The sequence below is a fragment of the Equus quagga genome, chromosome 12, assembly GCF_021613505.1.
Source record: "Equus quagga isolate Etosha38 chromosome 12, UCLA_HA_Equagga_1.0, whole genome shotgun sequence".
NCBI classification, from domain to species: domain Eukaryota; kingdom Metazoa; phylum Chordata; class Mammalia; order Perissodactyla; family Equidae; genus Equus; species Equus quagga.
In genome coordinates this window covers 19,403,713-19,423,585 of record NC_060278.1, presented here as the reverse complement: position 1 = coordinate 19,423,585, position 19,873 = coordinate 19,403,713, and positions in this window count along the sequence as shown.

Below are 19,873 nucleotides of genomic sequence, written 5' to 3'. Positions count from 1 at the left end.
AATCTGTTCTTCTGTACCCCGCATCATCCCCAGCCCATCCTATCATCAAGGATGCTGAAAGCTGCTGTGGGTTGGCCAGACTCCAGCGCCCAGATTGGGTTACAGTCTCAGGGGGGACTCTTTCAATGGCTCAGCATGCTTGGGTGGGTTTCCTTCGGAAATGTTGTCTTCTCCCCAAGGCTTCTCTGAAAGGTCACCCCTGTCCATTGCTCGCTGTGCGTTCCAACAAAGATTCAGGGCGGATGGCTTGGGCAAGCTCCCCCGAGACGGGGCAATCTGTTCCCCGGTCTCCTTCATCCTTTTCCTCACACTCTGCTCTCTGTGAGTGAGCTCCAGTCTGCCACCAGCTGGATCCTACTCTTAGATGCACGTCGGGCTTTGAGAGCATCACTTGAGCTTGCTTTGGTCCTTCCCCACTCATAGCAGCCTAGCTAGGTAAGAGAGTCCTCTGAGGGCATTTGACTGGACTTATTGGGGCACAGCCGTGGAACAGGAGACCACAGGCCAGCTAACAGTGGGAGATTCCTTCACTGTTCTTGGTTCTCAGTGTGTACATTTTCCTCATTCGGAAGTGTGGTTGGGTAGATCTGAGTGCCCTGGACAAATAGTATCTTAACATCACTCCAGTTGCTTCTAATTTTCCAAACACTGCGTTATCCTAGATACAACTCAACCTTAATTTTCAGAGCTCACTTCCCTGGGAACACCACTCACCTCGTATGCATCCAGAGACCAGCAATAAGCAGAAGCCCCAGGAGGAGCCAACAGAAATAGTGGAAGCCGGTGCTGCAAAGCCTGGGTCTGTGATTTATCGGATGGCTCCTCTAGCCCTCACTTGGAATGGATTTATTCTTATTTTTGGACACAATTCCAGAAAGCCCATTTTTGTTTCCTCAGTTCTCATCCTTTTATAGCTTATAATTTAGAAGGTGCAGATCCACAAAGAGCAGAAAGAAATGACTACTGGAAACCTGACAATGAGGGAGGAGTCAGAAGAATGATGCCAAACAGGAGTGGCGGCCACATAACTAGCAGGTAGAAGAAAGGATGGCACACACTTCTTTGGGGTCAACTAAAAACTTTGGAGACATTTAAGAGGTAAGAAAGCAGGGAGGGAAATCTGAGAATGTAGAGTGAAGCCTCCTTCAGAGAGTTTCTGAATCCCACAAATCTGCTGGTAGGTGTCTCAGCTTGCAAACTCCCCATCTAAGGTGCCAAGATCAGCACATGTGGGTGCGCCTCAGCGCAGGGTCCATGATGTCCATCCACACATTGGATGCCTTAAAGGAAGTTCCGAGTGGACTTGTCAGAGGTACGAAAGTACCGTGGAAGGAGAATGAATGGGATACTAAGAGTGCATGCAGAGTGAGATAATAAAAATCACTTGCCTACTGCCAACAGCATTGATGTGTACTCAACTCACACTCTTACTCCCCAGCAAACGTCTTGGACCACCTCGTACATTCCAGAATTGTGCTGTGTTCTAAGGCTGTGGTGCAAGAACCCACCTCCTGGAAACTCATGGTCTAATGCAGCCCTGTCTACAAAATCCAGTGTGTGGTTTATCCTTAGGACACCTCAGTTCAGATGAGGCACATTGGAAGCGTACAGCAGCCACAAGCATGAGTGCAGATCTGGGGATGTCTGGTTGGTCCTTGATCATCACTAACGCAAAGATCACAACCCACCTGTGGTTGGGTTATTTGTAGCTTATCTCATAGCTCTCAAGAAATCACAAGCTACATAGGAAATATAATAAATAATACTCTTTTACCTAGTTAGATATACTCTGATTGGTCTTCTAATCTTCCTACCAGGGACTAGATATTGCTTTTATGATTGTTCTCTCCTCTATCTCACACACGGAAATAACGTAAAATCCATTTATCTCCCGTAAACCCCACTCCCTCATCTATCAGCATCTCTGGTCTTACTGCATTCTCTAAAGAAAACCTTGCCCATAATAGACGCTCAGTAAATATCTTTGAATGAATGACTGAAGAAATATTTTGTAAATGTCATTTGCACTTATCAATTTCAAAGCACCAGGAAAACAGCACCAATATTCAGAAACACTTCCGATCTTGAGTGCATTAGTTGCTTTTTCCCTCGGGCTGTCTCAGCTTTCATGCATGTCAATGGAGGAGTCGGTTATGAAAATTTCATGCCCTGCCTCATTGCACCGTCCTATTAGGAGCCAGAGCTGACACAGAAAAACAGGGACACGTTTCACTCCAGAAACGTGTGTAGCATCTGTTAGGAAAACCTGAACACTGCCACGACAGCTTGTTTTTCACCTCGGATTTGAGTGAAGAATGCAAGCTGGTGGGCGATTTTTGCACATCTATTCCTCTGTTAAGATCAAATTGGACCCGTTCGAACTGGTGGGTTGAACAGATTTAATCAAGAGTTACGCCTCTAGTGTTTCCCATCTCAGCTGAAAGCAGATATTGAGAATTACCCCAATAAATTGTTTATACTGGGATCTACCAAGCTCTCATACTGCAAATGAAGAAGCTCTGACATCTGAGATGGCAGAAGGACTGACTGAGGGCTTCTGATTGCAGGATCTCGAGGCAGAAAGGAGAGCCTTCGAGGTCCTTGAACTCAGCTTCCTCAACATGCAAAGACTCCATTCACAGCAGCTTTATAAACAAACTGTAAACAAAAGGCATCTCATAAAAACATTTGCCCAGTCCTTGCTTCCTCCACAAATAAGAGAGCAAACCCAGACCACCACCTGGCACAATTTATAGTCTCCTGCCATAAATTATTCCCTGCCTTTAGAAGATAGGAAATGGCTATTGGCCAAGCAAACCTGAGCTAGCTCAGGAAGATGGATGTAACTCCGTCTTATGGTAGATCTGACTTCATGCCAAAATTTATTCATGCCCCTTTTCTCATTCTGGTTTCCGTTAAAAGCATGGTTCTGTGACCACTGGGAGAACGCGCCTGGCAGACTTCCTGGAACAGAAAGCATAGCTGATCAAGGGCTCCTTGCTCCACCTTGAAATCCACTGCTGTGCTTGCCCTGAGGCCTCGCCTCCCATAGGCTGCTCCCCACCAATGACCGAGTGCAGTGGAGATGCTAACGTAGACCCATTCCTGGGAGACATGGACTCATTTGTTGGTCGTTTGAGGCTCATGCATTCCCCAATGGCTCAAGCACTGCTGGCACTGCCCAGCAGTTTAGGATGCTTCCACCCGTCTCCCTGTCTTGGTCTGGCCTGCCGTAACAAAATATAACAGACTGGGCGGCTTACAAACAACAGAAGTTTTTCTCCCACAGTTTTGGAGGCTCGAAGTCTGACATCAGGGTGCCTGCATGGTTGGTTGAGCCCCCTCTTCCAGTATTCTTGTATCCAGACTTCTTGTATCCTCACATGGCAGAAAGAATGTGGGATCTCTGTGGAGCCTTGTTTATAAGGCACTAATCCCATTCATGAGGGCTCCACCCACAAGACTTACGGGCCTCCGAAAGACCCTGCCTGCTAATACTATCGCTTTTGGGGATTAGGACTCCAATGTATGAATTTTGACAAGACACAAACATTCAGACCACAGCACTCCCTCCCTCCTTCATTCAAGGCCGGCCTTGCATTGCCTTCAGAGGGCCCACCCAGCTTTCCCACTCTTCCCTCCCACGTAGGCATTTCCTCCAATAAAATCCTTGCATGTGTAACCTTGTCTTGGTGGCTCCTTCTTGAAAGACCCAGGCTCACACGAGCTCCTTTGCACTGACCCGGAAGAAGGCAAGAGTCTATCACAAGGCAAGGCCTGAAGAGGGCCTTGCATCTAGCAGGCACTCAAGTCATATTTGCTGAATGAATGAGTGAGTGAATGAATGAACAAATGAGAGATCCTTACACAGCTAAGGAGCTTGCCCTAGCTATGAAGATGCATCTTTTATGACATTGTACAAGTGACTGTCTGCTGGATTCCTTCTCATTGGGACCACTGCCCTCCACTCCTACGCAAGCAGGGGTCCCATTTCCAGAAGGTGATGGGGAGTTCTTCTAATGCCATGGGGCCCAGAGGGACTCTGGATCTCTGAGACACTAACTTAGAATTTAGCAGGCTACTGTGCTGGGCTCTGTGTTCCTAAGGCATCAGGCAATGAACACTTCCTTTCTACCCAGTGGAGCCAGAGAAGGGAGGCCCCATCAAGAGGCCAACCTTGCCAAGTAAAGGCTGAAGTTAACTCCAAGCAAGACAGATTGGTTACCTGGGGAAGGGAGAGTGGAAGGAGAGAGTAGAAGTAGAATTTGAGTAGCTGGCTTCTATCTCAACAGGAGTAGTGTGGGCATTTACCGATACAATGGCGCTCTTGACTCACTTCCATAAAGCATCCTTGTGGCTCATGGGAGCACATTTAGGGAAACCTGGAAGTCTAGCACAGCTGGAATGCATTTCCTCAACTATGGATGTGTGAACTCATCTAGAGCCCAGGGTGAGGCATCGATGCCCTAAATATTCAAGCACTTAGCCCTGAGTATAGCACTGCAAAACGGTGCAATTCCGAGACATCGTGAAATTGCCAAAGAACATAAACTTCCAACCTCTAGGCCAGTTTTATCAAACACCTACTACACCATAATCTCTGGTTCTAGGTCCCAGGAATCTGAATTTTAACATGCATCCAAGAAATTCTTGGCCTTAAGTGTAGTCTATACGGCCGGTGTTAAAAACACTGCTATGGTGATCTCGAGAGCGAGACAGTCCATTTTTGGCAGCAAATGGAAAAGGTAGGGAGATTAGAAACAGAAATTTAACCAGAAGAACTTCCATTGCTAGCCAAATAGAGTCAAAACTCCTAGGCCCTCCTTGCCCTGAACACCCAGAGCGTCAGAGGCTCCTAGCCCCTTAGGGAGGTAGGGAGCCAGACAGCACATGCTTATAAGCGAAGACTTTGGGGAAGTGGCAGGAGGGATAGACAATGAACTCATTGTCAGAGTCTGAAAGTGGTAACTGCCTGTTATGAATAACGATACAAGCCACCCAGTGTGGATGTAGTTAAACCTCATTTCATCCCACAGAGGCATGACACAGAAGGAGCCAACATCTAACCTCCTTCCTGTTTGGGGCATGCCCACTGGTGAGTCTTGATGGGCCAAAGACTATTTCCTGCCATGGAAGCTTAAAATACTTGGTGCTCACTCACTTTACCAGCTCCCTGGAGGAAGAGTGTGGGCTCCAGACCTGTGCACATGCATTGGCCTTAGATCAGGAGTCAGGAGCTGGTGTCAAGGAGTCCTGGGCACCAAGAGTCATCTCCAGTGGTAGCTGCAGTGGGAGAGCGTGTGGCCCTGGGGCAGCAGTGGCAGCCATCATAGTAAGCGTGTCTGATGTCCAGAGTATAGCTCTGAGGTGTGAGCTGTGGCATCCGGGCCTGGTGTGGAGGCAGTGGTGTTCTAGAGGGATCCATTTGGTAGTGGGATTTGAGGCAGTTTTCCTGGCCATGTAACCCTGAATCCCAGCAATTCTCAGGCTCTCATGGAAATTCTGCAAGCTCCTGAGCGACCTTTCTTTTAACAAATTTCCTTCCTGCATAATCAGCCAGACACATTTCTGCAATGAGCAATGAAGAACCCCAGCTGACTGAGTAGTCTTTTGTCGAAGGAGGTCTTGGTTTCCAGCTGAGCATGCAGCTCAGGGAGGTGGCCGTGAGCAGGGTTGAGGGAGACAGGGTTGAGGGTTGCCAGCAGCCAGGGCAAACCAGGTGAGTCCCCAAGTTCAGAAGGGCGACAGACACAGTGGAGGATGACTCATTCACACACTCGCTAACACCAGGGCTGCAGGCTTCTGTGAACAAAGAACTGAGAGCAAAGCGTTTCCTGGGTGCATCCTTGGGAGAGGAAGAGAAGGTCAGCAGGGGAGGAATCACGCTTTCAAACAAGACTTGAGCCTGGAGTACCAGAACCTGTGATCTGCAGGAGACCCGGATGGCGAGAGCAGAGCGGTGGCTCCCTCAGGTCGGATTAGACCCCGGGGAATTCCTCACCTGCGCATTTGCTGTCGAGCAGCTTTTCAGACCCACAGTGGGAGGACACTGGCTGGAGCAAGCTTCCCTGACGTGCAGATATTATGTTCCCCAGCCCAAGATGTTCATCAGGACCCGTGACAATGACGTTGGCTGTGATATATTGGCAGCATTTTTGAAACAGATCAGAGAGCAGTGGCGAGGTTTCCCCATCACTAAGCTTGGCACCAACCTGTCTCTCTTGCCTTCGGAGTGTTCCCTCATTAATGGGGGCCCGTAGCCCGACAAATGAGCGGGGGTGACACTGCGTGCGCTGCTCTCTGTTCTGATTAAGTTATTAATCACTCCCCAGTTATGAAGGACAGAACTTCAGCTCCTGGCCCATAGATCTTCCTCAGGATATATTTGGGGTGACATTTTGGGGGAGATGTGTTTTCCAGCTTTTCAGAAAGCCCAGTACCAGCCAAGATGGGAGGGGGAAGGTGTGAAACCTGCATATCCCTCTTTAAGTAATGAGTTCCCCAAGGCGAGGCAGGTGACAGCTGTTCCAGGATATAAAATATGGGGTAATTTAAAGCAGCCTGCACTTCCGTTCTTGCCAAGTTATAAAGGGCATTTTAGAGAGGAAGCTCACTGTGCTGTGTGTGTGCCATTGTTTTCCGAACGACGAGGCATGAGGGTGACAAGGAAGTGTGTGGCATCTTTTCCTGCCAGCAGGGGCCAGACCATGGGTCCACTTTTTTCCCATCTCCCAGGAGTCAGGCAACTCAGCCATTTTGAGTTGTATTCCTCTGAATCCCTCATCTTTTCCTGACATCACCACTCATCTGAGCAACATCTCCGTTTCCGAGCTGAGTTCCTCCACAATTTCACACACACGCTGCTTGCTCTGCAGTCTTGAGTCTTCAAACTTCACTCTTGGCCTGTTTATTCCTTTCAGATGTCTAAGCTCAGTTCAGTGTCACTTCCTCCGGGAAGCCTTCCATGATGGCCCTTCCTGATGCCCACTCCCTCTCCTGTGTTCCCAGAGTGCTCCTGCTTATTGGTATTTATAGTCTCCAGTTACCGTGCTGCTTGTCATCTTCCCCTCTGGATGCTGAGCTCTCTGTGAGGAGGAACCATTCTCTCCCCCTTGTTACTCCAAGTTCCTCCATATTCCAGGCATTAACAAATGTTTGTTGAATGCATAAATGAACGAATGAGTGAACACATGAATCTAATTCATTATTCAGTATTATACATGCATTTATTCATTCACCGAATGAATAAATGAACAGTTGAGAGCTCAAAGTTTCCCGGGAACTGTGCTGGAGACTGCAGGCTGCCCACTACAGCTTCTTCCTGAGCACACGGCCAGGCCACACTCTCCACCCGCCTCTGCAGTTAGAGGTGACCGTGGAGTGCGAGGGGAAGCAATGGGCATCACTTCTAGTTTGCCGGGGTGCAGAGCCCTCCCCACTGCTTTGATTTTGCACGAGTGGGAAATATCGATTATAATAAGTCACGGAGACTTCGTTTCTCTGTTAGAGCAGCCACTGCTACCCTAACCAGCACACAAACCTTCTAGCCAAGGACCGCATCTCCTGGCTGATGTCCCTCCGTGCGACACCGGGGAAAGCAGTTTTCCTGTCTTCCCTGTCTCGGAAGTAGGAAGATCAGAGGGCAGCTTTGTTGGTGCGACCTTGCTGTTCTAGCTCAGGTCAGTGCCTCTCTTAATGTGCGTAGAAATCCCCCTGGGATCTGGTCAGAACACAGCTTCTGATTCAGTAGATCCGAGTGGAACCCACGATTCTGCATGTCTGACAAGCCCCCCGGGTGATGCCATGTTGCTTGTTCACAGCCCACACTTTGGGGAGCAAGAATTTAAGAAACAGGGTGCCCGCCACCATCACCTGTTAACTGGAGAGAATGCCGCCGGTGGATGAGACAGGGCGACGAGGCCAGATGGTGTGGTGCCTCAATGCTGGGTGTTCTGGGGTGAGGCCTGAGAATCCGCATTCCTAGTGAGTTCAGAGGTGATGTTCATGCTGCAGAGCCAGGCGCCACGCGCTGAGAGCCGCTGGCCTCATGGCTAACAGCTGGCTAACAGCTCGTGCTAGCTGTGCAAACTTGAGCAAGTTACTTAACCTCCTGGTGCCTCAGCTTCCCCATCAGTTAAATCGAGGTGACCCTAGTAATGATATTTACCTTAGAAGGGGGCTGTGAGCGTTACATTAACGATGAAAAGTGGGGTGCCTGGCACAGAATGGTTCTCCATCAGGTCAGGGTGAGCTCTGACCACTACACAGAGTATGTGAGTGAGGGCCTCAGGGGGAGAGAGATTTGGGGTCTAATCCCGGCTCATCTATCAACCAACTCTGCCCCCAGGCAAATTACTTAACCTCTGTAAGCTTCGTCATCTCCCTTTATTAAATGGAAATAAGTACTTGCTTCATAGGGAGGAGGTGGGGATTAAATGGGAAGGTGCGTATGAAGCGTTGCGGCATTGTGACGCTCCTGCTCGAATTCGTGACTACAAACCTGGCCTGAGGCAGATGTAAGCGTGGTCCTGCCCTGCCCACCGAGGCAGGCAACCACCAGAGCTGCAGAGAGGCCGGGTCGGTGCCAGCCTGTGCCCTGTGCCCCGGGCACAGCGGCGAGCACAGGCCTGCCCCGGTGGTACAGCTCTGCTCCCGTTTTCTTTTGTGCCAGCGTCTTTGGATTCCTGGCCAAACCTTTCAGCAGCTGCATCCAGTTCCATTTCTCTTACCAGCTGGGCGGGATAACTTTGTGAAAACACAGCCGAAGCCCGCGGGACCCAGAGCTCCCAGTTGCCTCTCTACATAAGGAAACAAGACTTCCCCAGAAGAGTCAGGCTCCTCTGCAAGTCTCGAGGGCCACCTCATTGGGTGCTCCTGGTCCTCTCTTCCATCTTTATTTCCGGTTGTGAAGGAAGCCTCGGCTGGGCCTGCTTTCTAAGTCACATTCCACATACAGCCTTTCTTGGGTGGAAAAACCTTCTGCGTGCTAGAAATCCCATCTACCTCTTAGAACCTTCAGGAACTATGATACACTTCGGCTCCAGTTCTAGAGAGAGGCCATCAGGCTGGCTTTTTTTTTTTTTTTTTTTTTGGTGAGGAAGATTGGCTTTGAGCTAACATCTGTGCCAATCTTCCTCTATTTTATGTGGGAAGCCGCCACCGCTTGATGAGCAGTGCTAGGTCCTCTCCAGGATCCGAACCCACAAACCCCAGGCCACGCAAGTGGAGTATGCAAATTTAACCACTACACCACTGGGCCAGCCCCCACCACCAGGCTGTTTTGCAGCTAGAGTTCAAGTTTAAATATCCATCATTGTTTCTATGCCTTTGCATAGCATGTTCTCTTCCCCAACCTGCTTGGATGTCACTTAGGTTTGCTTGTATTGGAATGGAGTGGTCTCCATCTTCATTTAGGTAGCCCCCTAAGTCTTTCAGCCTAAGACTGGCCATTTTATTTTCAACTCACTGTACAACCATTTTATTCTTCCCGCCTCCCTTAGGAGGATGCAGAGGGCTCTGTAAAATGCTTCAGACGGCTGGGTTTAAGGCAAATATTTGACCAAAATCTCACCCATTCACACCGTTATCCCCTGCACGCTGGACATTGCTAGTCCCTGTGTACAAAATAAAGCAAACTGTTTCCTGAGCAGATGTTACAAACATCCTTACCCGAGAGACCCTGGGGCCTCTTCACCCAAGCAGAGCAGCGTGGTCTAAGCAGACCAGACTTGGGAGACAGGAATTGGAGTCTCAGCTTCCAGACTTGGGAGACAGGAATTGGAGTCTCAGCTTCCAGACTTGGGAGACAGGAATTGGAGTCTCAGCCTTCCCACAAACTCTTTTCGTGACGTTAGACATAATATCAATTACAGTACCAGGTACCGAACACCTGCTCTGTGTCAGGCACCACGGTCCTTGCTTGATCTGTGATTCTCACAATAGATGCTCACAAGGCGGGTGTTGTCAGCCCCATTCCACAAAGGAGAAAACCGGGTCTCAGATGGAGTTGAGGAGTTTAATAGGTAGTGGGTGAAGGAGCCAGGGTTTGAACCAGAGGTGCCTGAGCACCACCCAGGACTCTGCCCAACACTGGGCGTGGACCTTTCCTGGGTTTATTTTTCTCACCCGTAAAAAGACAGGTTTGGATAGTGTGTAACTCCCTTTCACCTGTGGGTGAGTCCCTCCTTAGTGGCCCACAGTAGGACCTGTGAGCCTCTGAATACAACTAGAGACTGTGTTTGGAGAAGGAGAGAGAGAAAAGAGATGCTACTTTGTTTGATAACGTCAGTTTTTCAGAGCAGGGGAGCATGAAGCCCTCGGTAGGGCTGTTTTCCAGCTTCCCTTTTACAAATGAGGTTGAAGAAAGTAAAGTTAATGAAGCAACTCAGCTACGACTGGGGATGCAGCAGGAAGTAATCAAGTCTGGGACTGCAGGATGGTTGCCATGACATTCCAAAGCATGCACCGTGATCACCGTCTATGAGTATTCCCTCCCCTGATTGATGGCGGGTTGCCTCACTTTCCTTGTAAGCAAATGTGATAACAATATTAAGCAATTACAAGTAATGTCCCCCAGCTGCTTCTCTGCTGCCTTTGAAATATTATTTTAGATCCGCCAAAATAATTGCAAACCTATCAACAAGGAAGGGGGGGAGCATGCGCCCCCTACCTTCCAAAGACAAAAGGGTCACGAGCTCCCCTCCAGCACATTCAAAGACCCCGTCACCAGGCCAAGGAGCCTGAGGCGTGCAAAGGTCCAGGTGCATTTTGAACAAGCTTGCTGGATGAACTCTAAACACGCAGCCACTAGAGGCTCAGTCAGGAGCGAGGGGAGCTGATGAGGTGGGAGTTTTGCAGGCTCCAAGGTTGGAATGCAACTTTCCACCAAAGTGTGGCTGTCTGAAACTTCACAGTGCTGCAGCCCAGCTAAATCCAGCAACTATTTATCCACTACTTCCTAGAGACAAAACAGTCCTCTGCTATGGAGAATGGGACTCCACACACACACACGTGCACGGACATGCACGCACGCATGCAAGTGCGCCCATGTCTCCTGCTATCTCAGAGCTCTCAGGCTGGTCCGAGGAAGAAATGCGAACAAGAGTAAATAAGTCTGGACAAGGAGGACTAGGATAAATGGAGGGCCCAACACAGAAAACTAGAAGCAAACAAGAAGTGGAGACGAATTCTGACTCACTTTAATTTACAGAACTGATTATGAAGCATTGCATGAAAGTCTGGTCTGCACGACTCTCAGTTTATCCAGTGTTTTCTATTTCAGTGGTTGGAACCTTCACCCATCAACCCAGGGTCCAAGCCAGAAAATGAGTGGTCTTCCTTAAAACCATCTTCTTCCTCATCCCTATGTCCCCAAACCTAAACAGGTCCTGTTCACTTTTACTACTAAATTTCTCTCCATTTTTCCAACTCTACCAGCACTCCATTGTCTATGAGATGACTGCCCACTGGGCAACCAGCAGTCTTGTTTGCCACAAGAATACGTCCTTCCCTTCTGTCTGCTTGGGCAGCTTCGGCTGTGGGCCACTCCTGGGCCAACAGGAGTTCCCAGAGAAATGCCCCATGGTGGTAGATAGTCAGAATCTCCTTCTGGAACAGGGGATTGCATAGATATCTACAAAAGGTGGGTTTTATAGGAAGGAGAAAGCAGAGAATGCTTCCTGGGGAAGAAACCAATAGTAATTTGCCTTATGGAAAAGGCACCAAAGGAGAACAAATCATAATTTGTAATTTTCATATTGCATATTTATTGTGGTTCTTGGGCTCCTAGGCATCATACAAAACTATTGTTTATTCCTCTGACAAGTATTTGAGTGGCAGGCACTAGGGACACAAGAGTGAGCAAAAAGGCACAGAGTTCCTTCCCTCACAGAGCTTGGAGTCTAACAGGGAGAGCAGACATGAAATGACAGGGTCACATAAAAAGAGAGAGTGCAGCGTTGCTACAGGAGGAGACCCAACTGTGTGACAGGAGTCTTGTTGACACCGTAGGGAGGCAGGAAGGCTGCTCTGAAGGGGTGGCACTGGAGCTGAGATGGGGAAGGTAAGTAGGCAGTGGGTGGAGAGAGCATTGAGGATGCATGAAAGCTGACCCACGAGGAGGGTGAGTGGAGAGACGGGAAAGGCCTCGGTCTGGAAGTCGCTGTCGAGCTGCTGAATTTACCAGCGATGGCTCTCGCCTGACCGCTGGACTTCTAATTTTGTGAGGTCACACATTTCCTTCTTGTTTCAGCTGGTTTAAGCTGGGGTCTCTTATTCACAACCAAAAGCAAAATGGCTGACACTGAGCCCACCATCCTGTGAGATAAAGGGCGGGCCTCAGCATGTTTTGGCGAAGCTAAAGGCGGAGAAGGGCTTAGAGCACCCAGGCAAGAGGCCCTGACAGGTAGTGTTTGAGGACGGCTTCTGGAGTCAGACTACTCAGATCATCTCTATGCTTCAGTTTTCTCATCTGTACAATGGGATAATGGCAGTGCCTGCCTCTGCCTCCAAGACTCTTACAATTGGACCAATGACCTACCTTTTCACTCAGAGCTCTCTCTCCTGTGCCTTGTGCTATCTCTCCATTGGATCACTCATTGTTCCCTCAATGTGTTCCCATTTTTCTCTTCCTCTGCTCAAGACATTTTCTCTCTCCAGGAAAACTTTGGCCCATCTCCTATTGAAATCCAACCCATCCTCCAAAAACCAATTTAAATTCCATCTCCATGAAACCTCATCAATTAACCCCTGACCCCCGGGAATCTTTACTTTCTCTGAGCTCACTTTTATACTTTGGGCCATTTTTCCTGTCACTTCTTATCTTTGGCTTTCTTGTATAGTGATGCACCTGTCTGATTCTGCCCTCTATTCAAATGCGAAGTTATTGAGGGCAAGCGCCATTTGCATAGTCATTGTATCCTAAGAATCCTAGGCACTCAAATCTGATGCAAATTTTGCTATGTTTCCCCTGTGAAATAAAATAAATGTGCTGGTTTGTACGTGGCTTTGCACATCATGGCTGAGCAAATCTAGCGTCTAAGGTTTTCTGCCTCCCCACCCAGTGTCCCATACCTTACTGAAGACAAGTCTTCTAGTTTTGTAGTGAGAACATGCATGCAATAACTTTGTAGGTTGTAAAGCACTATATGCATGTTAATTACTATCAGCGTCATCGTCACTACCACCATTACTGTCCCCATCATCACTGCTCTCAGGCCTGACACCATCTCCAATAGGACCTCAGCTCTCTTTTAATCTCCTCTGCCCTACATTCCTCATCAGTGGACTGTGAGAGTCAGATAAGACCACCAACGGGAAAAAGTGCCCTGGTGCATGAATGGAGGGTCCACTGCTTGTTTTCTAGCTGAGAAAAGAAGCTTCATTTGCAAGTTTGTGTATCAACAGTGCAGACGCTGCCCCCAAATACGGTGTTTCTTCTCCCCTCCCGGTCGTCTCTGAACGCACGCACGACTTGCCTGAAACAGAAGGACCTTTCCATTGACAGCAGCTTCATCTCAATAGCCTTCAATCTTTCTCTCTTTCTTTTTCCATCACTGTGAGTGGTAGTGAAGCATCTTTATTACAGTACATTGAGTTAATAACTCAAGGGACCAAAGCATAGAGTCATTTTTTTCTTTGATCATTTGATGTAAATCGGGAAAAAAAAAAAACAAACAAAAAGTCCCTCTGAGAGCCTCCGGTTGCTTACTGATTAAAAATCACCAATAATTTATAACAATAGCATCGTTATTCCTAGGTATATGTGAACTGTAGGACGCAATTTAGAATCAGCAATTTACAAACTAACTTCGGGTCACAGAAAGGGTCAATACCTGAGTGGAATTAGCACTCAGCACAGAAGCCTGACTTTGGATAGGGTTCTACCAGGAAGGAAAATCCCCAGGTGGCCTATCTGCCAGGCAGGAGGCCAGCCCCAGGAAACAGAGGTATCCCGCAGACCACCAACTTGGTAAGGAATGTCATTTCTAACCCGTCTGCCAGTGGAGCGGTGCCTGGATCACCCTGGGTAATTAATCCTGTATACTATTGCTGAGTTGACCCAGTCCTATTCTCTCATCTCTCATTGCTCCTGGGAAATATCTGAAATACAAGACAGGAAGTCTTACCTTTGGGTGATATGAACAGCTTTAATTAACATTAAACAGCAAGAAGTCCGTGGTTGATATTTGAAGTTGGCAAACCTGTCTGTGCACACGTTGCCAAATTTTCCATCTTGCGGGCACCTGGCAGCTGGCTTGCCAGGCGGACGCTGTGGGGAGATGTTCCATCCAGCTCCTTCCATGTCGCAGCATGCTCTCTCAATTCTCGTGGTTTCCTGGGGTTGTCTTCACTGCCAGCCTCCCTGACCTGTGGTCCTACCTCTGGATTCAGGCGGCTTCAGTGCTTAAGGACCTCCTCACTTGCTCTCCATCCAACCCAAAGGTTCCTCTCCCCTGAGCCCTGCTAATGGTCACAGACGGAGGGAGCACATTTCCTTTTGTCGTCACCAACACTTCTTTGTCCCTGCTCCCATCTCCCAGACATTTCCCATTCTTGTCTTTAGTATACCCAAAAACCTTTTGTCCTCCACCGAACTGGCCAGCCTTTTCTCAGTGACACTCGTCATAGTCAACAATCTTAAGTTTCCTCCTTAGGATTTATTGTGATGTTGGGTCTATAAACAGCAGTTCCAGCTGATATTGTTAAGCACAATCTAACAGTTGCCTGTGATGTGATGATCACATACATAAATATTGTACATAAGCTGCACAACTTAGGCATAGGCATTGCCACCCAGCTGCATGCATACATTCGTAAATATGAATATTTTTATTTGACACAGGAAATAAGGCTTTATACATTTCTCTCAAAGCTCCTAACTCCTGGCTCTCAGTAGGGCCTGAAATCTGTTCAGCCTGAGATCAAGCCTCCAGAATTTCTGAGTTCTCCAATGGACATGCAACTTGTGGTCCAGGTCAGAGCCCAGGCTTCAGTCCCAGGGTAACATACTGAAGTGGAGTCTTTGGTTTGTACGCCTGGCACACGAAGGGGAAGCTGGGGACTGCTCTTCTTTCAAGACAGGCTAGCCGCACCAGAGAGTATTAAACTCTCAGGCACTGTCCCCACAGTTCTCCTATAATTGGCCCTGTTACACCATACGTGCCTAACTGTAGCATTTGTAATATGGAATTTAACCACACAAATCCCCAAATTATACTTTTGCAAGAACAAAGGAAACAATGAATGATAGCGTTCACAAATCTCCCCTCTAATTACACCGCACCCAAAATACCAGGACTGGCAAAAGCACCAGAGAGAAGAGAGGGGAAGATGATGTGCAAGCACTGAAGGACTCCAGAGTGGATCGGACATGGATGGTGGGAGACGCAAAGGGAACCTTCTGGCTGTTTAGCTAGTTAGCCCAAGGGACCATCCTGCAGCCAGCCTGCCGTCTCCTCTACTCGGCGCCTCTCCTGGGTCACCTGGGTTCAATAATCAGCCTTGATGATGAAATCCAGTTAAGTGTGACTGTTCTGGAGCCTGTTAGAAAGGACACAGATCCCAAACATGAACCAAACAGACAGCTTCACTTAGCCACGTGTGGACGGCTCAGTGGTGCGGCTGCTCCAGCTCCCCTAACAAATGCCTGAGGACTTCTTCTGAAGTTTCTGACCCACTTGTCAGCCCGTTACAAGAAATTTGGGCACAGACAAAAATACATTTTAAAATCTTTGCTCAGCACCCTTGATGGATGGGGTCACTTTTTCACTTCACCCACCCAGGAAGCTGCGTTCTTCCTTTCCTGCAGGGGCTGCAAAACACTGTCAGGGTGCGGAGCTGGGCTGCTGAAATCACGGACCTCTGAGCTGTCCTATTAACCATTGCGATGACCTCTTCACTCTCGATCAAAACACTCCACCTCTGGACTCCCGGCTGAAGACCCCTGCTTCGCCGGAGGCTGTCCTCTGGTCTGCAGTCACACAGGCAATTTCCAATTTCTTATTCCTGACCAATGGGGCATAAAACTCAAACACACAGTCAGGTGGGAGCTCCCAGGGAGCCATGCTTTCTAAGTTGTCAATCACCAGACTGAGAAATATTGAAGGAAAAGGAGAGCAGAGCAAGTGTGCTGTGGATAGGCAAGGCTTCAGGGGTCCATGAGAGCAGATGGCAGGCAGCATTCACCTCTCAACATTGTTGACTGTGTGGAGCTTATTACCCATCACACTGGACTCTGGTATGAACTTCCCCATGGGCACCTGAAATTGGTGATGCTCTCATCATGGAAAGCGAGGGATGAAGGCAGAGATGGCTGGTGTATGGACTGAATGTTTGTGTCCCCCTCAAATTGATATGGTGAAGCCCCCATCCCCAATGTGATGGTATTTGGAGATGGGGATTTGGGCAGGTGATTAGGGTTAGATTAGGTCATGAGGGTGGGCCCGCATGATGGGAATAATGCCCTTATAAAAAGAGGAAGAGAGGGGCCAGCCCGGTGTCTTAGTGGTTGGGTTGGACACTCAGGTTTGGCGGTCCAGGATGCACAGGTTCAGATCCTGGATGCAGATCTACGCACTGCTCATCAAGCCACGATGTGGCGGCACCCCACATACAAAATAGAGGAAGACGAGTAGAGATGTTAGATCAGGGCTAAACTCCCTCACCAAAAAAAAAAAAAGAGGAAGTGACACGAAATCAATTTCTCTCTAACTCTCCCTCTCTTCCTCTCTCTCTCTTTCTCTCCCTGCATGTGTGCACAAGGAAAGGCTGTGTGAGGACATAACAAGAAGGCAGCTGTCTACAAACCAGGGCTCTCACCAGACACTGAATCTGCCCACCCCTTGATCTTGGACTTCCAGCCTCCAGAACCGTGAGAAATAAATGTTTGTGGTTTAAGCCACCCAGTCTATGATGATTTGTTGAAGCAGCCCGAGCTGATGAAGACAGCTGGGTTTTGAGTCTTTCTCCCCATTCCCCAATCCTGTCTTCCAAAATCTTCCATTTCATGCTGGGAGTCTTGCTTGCACACAGCAGGTGGGCAGGCAGGGCTGTCTGGGTGAGTCGAGGAGCCGGACACACCATAGTCATCACAGGGCTGAGATACAGGCCGAGCTGTGAAGCCACAAGAGTGATGCGTCATCGGCCCAGTCCTGCCCTCTGTGAGTCACACGATGCATGCTGGGAAACTGGTTTTATTCCACCTTAGGCGTGCTCTGGTGCCACTGTGACTTACTAAATAGGAGTTGAGTTCCCATCATGATTTCAAGTAGATTCAACGATAGTATTTTCTTGTACCATTAGAATTCTAAAGATGCAGCAGCCATCCTGGTTATCTAATTAATGAAGAACCAATCCTACTTTATCTTCATGCCCTCATCAGTAAGAAAAATCAGCGAAATTTGAGTAAGTCATTTCTTACCAAATTTCAGAAGATTTGGTTCGAGATATGGCTGAGGAAGGAAGAGCATTATTGACAAAAGTGATTTCAATCTAGCATATGGTGGAGTCGATTGATGTTGAATTGTCAGGAAAAGATGGTGCCTTGCTAAGGGGTCCTTAGGACATTGCCATTTTGGGCCAAGGAAATACCACTTTATAAAAGCCTATGGGCTTTAAACATAAAGCTGGTGTATGAAAATTGAGTAAATAATGAAACCATTTGATTTTAGGCACCAGAGCAATGTTTGAGAATGTAAAAGTGAGGTGGCATTTGGCCATACTTTTTCAAAGCAGTCATGGGTCCCTCATGCCTGGGCAGCACAGTCTCTAGGTGCTTGGCCATCTCAACAAGAAACAGGGACACAGACCGTACAGGGAGTGTCTGACAGCCATGGCTGGGGGACAACCCAAGCCAGCAGGACCCCATCAAGTCCGCTGGCGGCTGCTGAAGCCCGGCTGGCAGATGCATGGTCCTTCTCCAGCTGGAGGAGGAAGAACCCAGCTCCCTATGGACTACTCTCTCCTGTGTGCCGTATCTCGTGTGCAGAGGTGGGCACGGTAAACCTTGACTTCTCTGTGAGTCTAGGAGCCACCTCTTTCTTCCCCACTGTTTTGGAGAATGGGAAGTCGCTTTAAAGCACACTTCCTTTTGCCTGCATCTTGTGATTCTGTGTTCTCTGAACAAAAGCCCATCATTTAGAGGACGAATTAAAAGTTAGTCCCACATAGGACAAATTCAGATGGGAAAATAGAGAATTTGTTAGGAGGATGTGGTGATGGGCAGAGAGAGGGGAGAATGAGGTGAAGTTTGAAGAACGTGTTTCTCTTTAGCCTCTGATATGACCTGTGGGTCTAGGGACAGGCTGATTTCTTCTATTTGCTGTGACTACTGGAAAATTTAGAGCCAATTCTGTGATTTACCTTTTGATAATTCTACAGGACTTCTGGTAAATATTTCTGCAGACTAACTTAATCTTAGGCTTCCTTTGACCATTTTCCCTCTGTATTTCTTTCTTTGTTCCTTTTCTGTTGTAAACCACGTGTTTGTAAGATGTCTTGAAGTATTTTTGGAATGAGCCTTGGGGAGCATGAATAGATGGGTGGGTGGTTGGATGAATGGATGGACTATCATATAAATGGAGAGAGAAATGAAGCAGAGACAGGGATGCAGACATAGGCAGTGAGGGAAAAAGCAGATACTACCCCTGCCTGGCTGGTGACAAGGGAGATAAAAGAAAAATAGATGGATTCCTGAGGATGAGGACTCAACTAAGGTTACAAACATGGTCACAAACCCTATCATGGCAGGGCTCAGAATACAACGCCCTTTTCAATTATGTAGAAGGGAAATCAAAGAGATTTGGAGGGGCTACTTTTTTTAGGACTAGAGGCGGCACAGGTAACCTTTCATTCTATGTTGACGGGAATTTTTTTTTTAAATAAGAAAGCAAGCACTTTGTATATCAGCAAGATTGAATGAAAATTCAGCTTTCTGATTCACTTTTCAAATCCTCAGAGGTAAAGTGTCAAGAGATGAATTCCAAGCACTCAACTTATTGTGAACGGACCCTGGATCCTTCCTAGCCCTGAGTTCCCCACCATCATCAAGGTCAGCCCTGACCCTCTCACTGCCTTTTCTAGCCAGGCTACTCAAGGTTTTCCTGTCACCTTATTGCTAATTAATCTCTAGGAACTGGTAGGTTTCAAGTGTTCAGACTTAGGGTTATGCATTTTGCAGGAGTGTGAGGGGGAGAAACTCAGGCATGGCCGGCGAAGCTGCACCAAATCACAGCGAAATTCCTGGGGGTGCACATTTCTCATCCACCTGCCAGCAGGGAACTTCCTCCTGATTAATGTCACTCCCTCTTCCCTCTTGATCGTCAGCACTTGCCAATTATTCCAACTCACCAAGAGCCATGCCATTAGGTGAAGCCACCAATGGTCTCGGCATCCTGATCGCCCAAGAGACAGCACATATGGATGAATTTTCATAAGGTGGCTCCTACAAGGAGGGTGTCATTCCTTTAGCTTTGTTTCCCTTCACTTGGAATGGAACGTGTATAATTTGAACCTTAATTCATTAAAAATCATCTTCCTCTACTGGAATAACACCCCATCCCCAGTGCAAGGATGCATTCTGATCCGAAACAAGATTTGCAGTCTATGTGCAAGGACATTGAGCTATTCGAGCTTGGCTTTTCATGCTGCCTGGGAATGGGTGTGTTTTGAAGTGATGAAAAGTGACAAAAAGGTGTTGGGTTATACTGAATGGGAGCTTTGCATTAGTCCATGCCTTTCTCTCTTCCTTCCTCTTCTATTGAAACTCTCACCCTTTGAATCTTGCCTTGCAACTCGAGAGCTATCAGTGCACTGATTTCAACATCAAGGAGTTGTTTGCCTAATACGAGTGAAGTGATTGAAGCTGAGTAGAGAT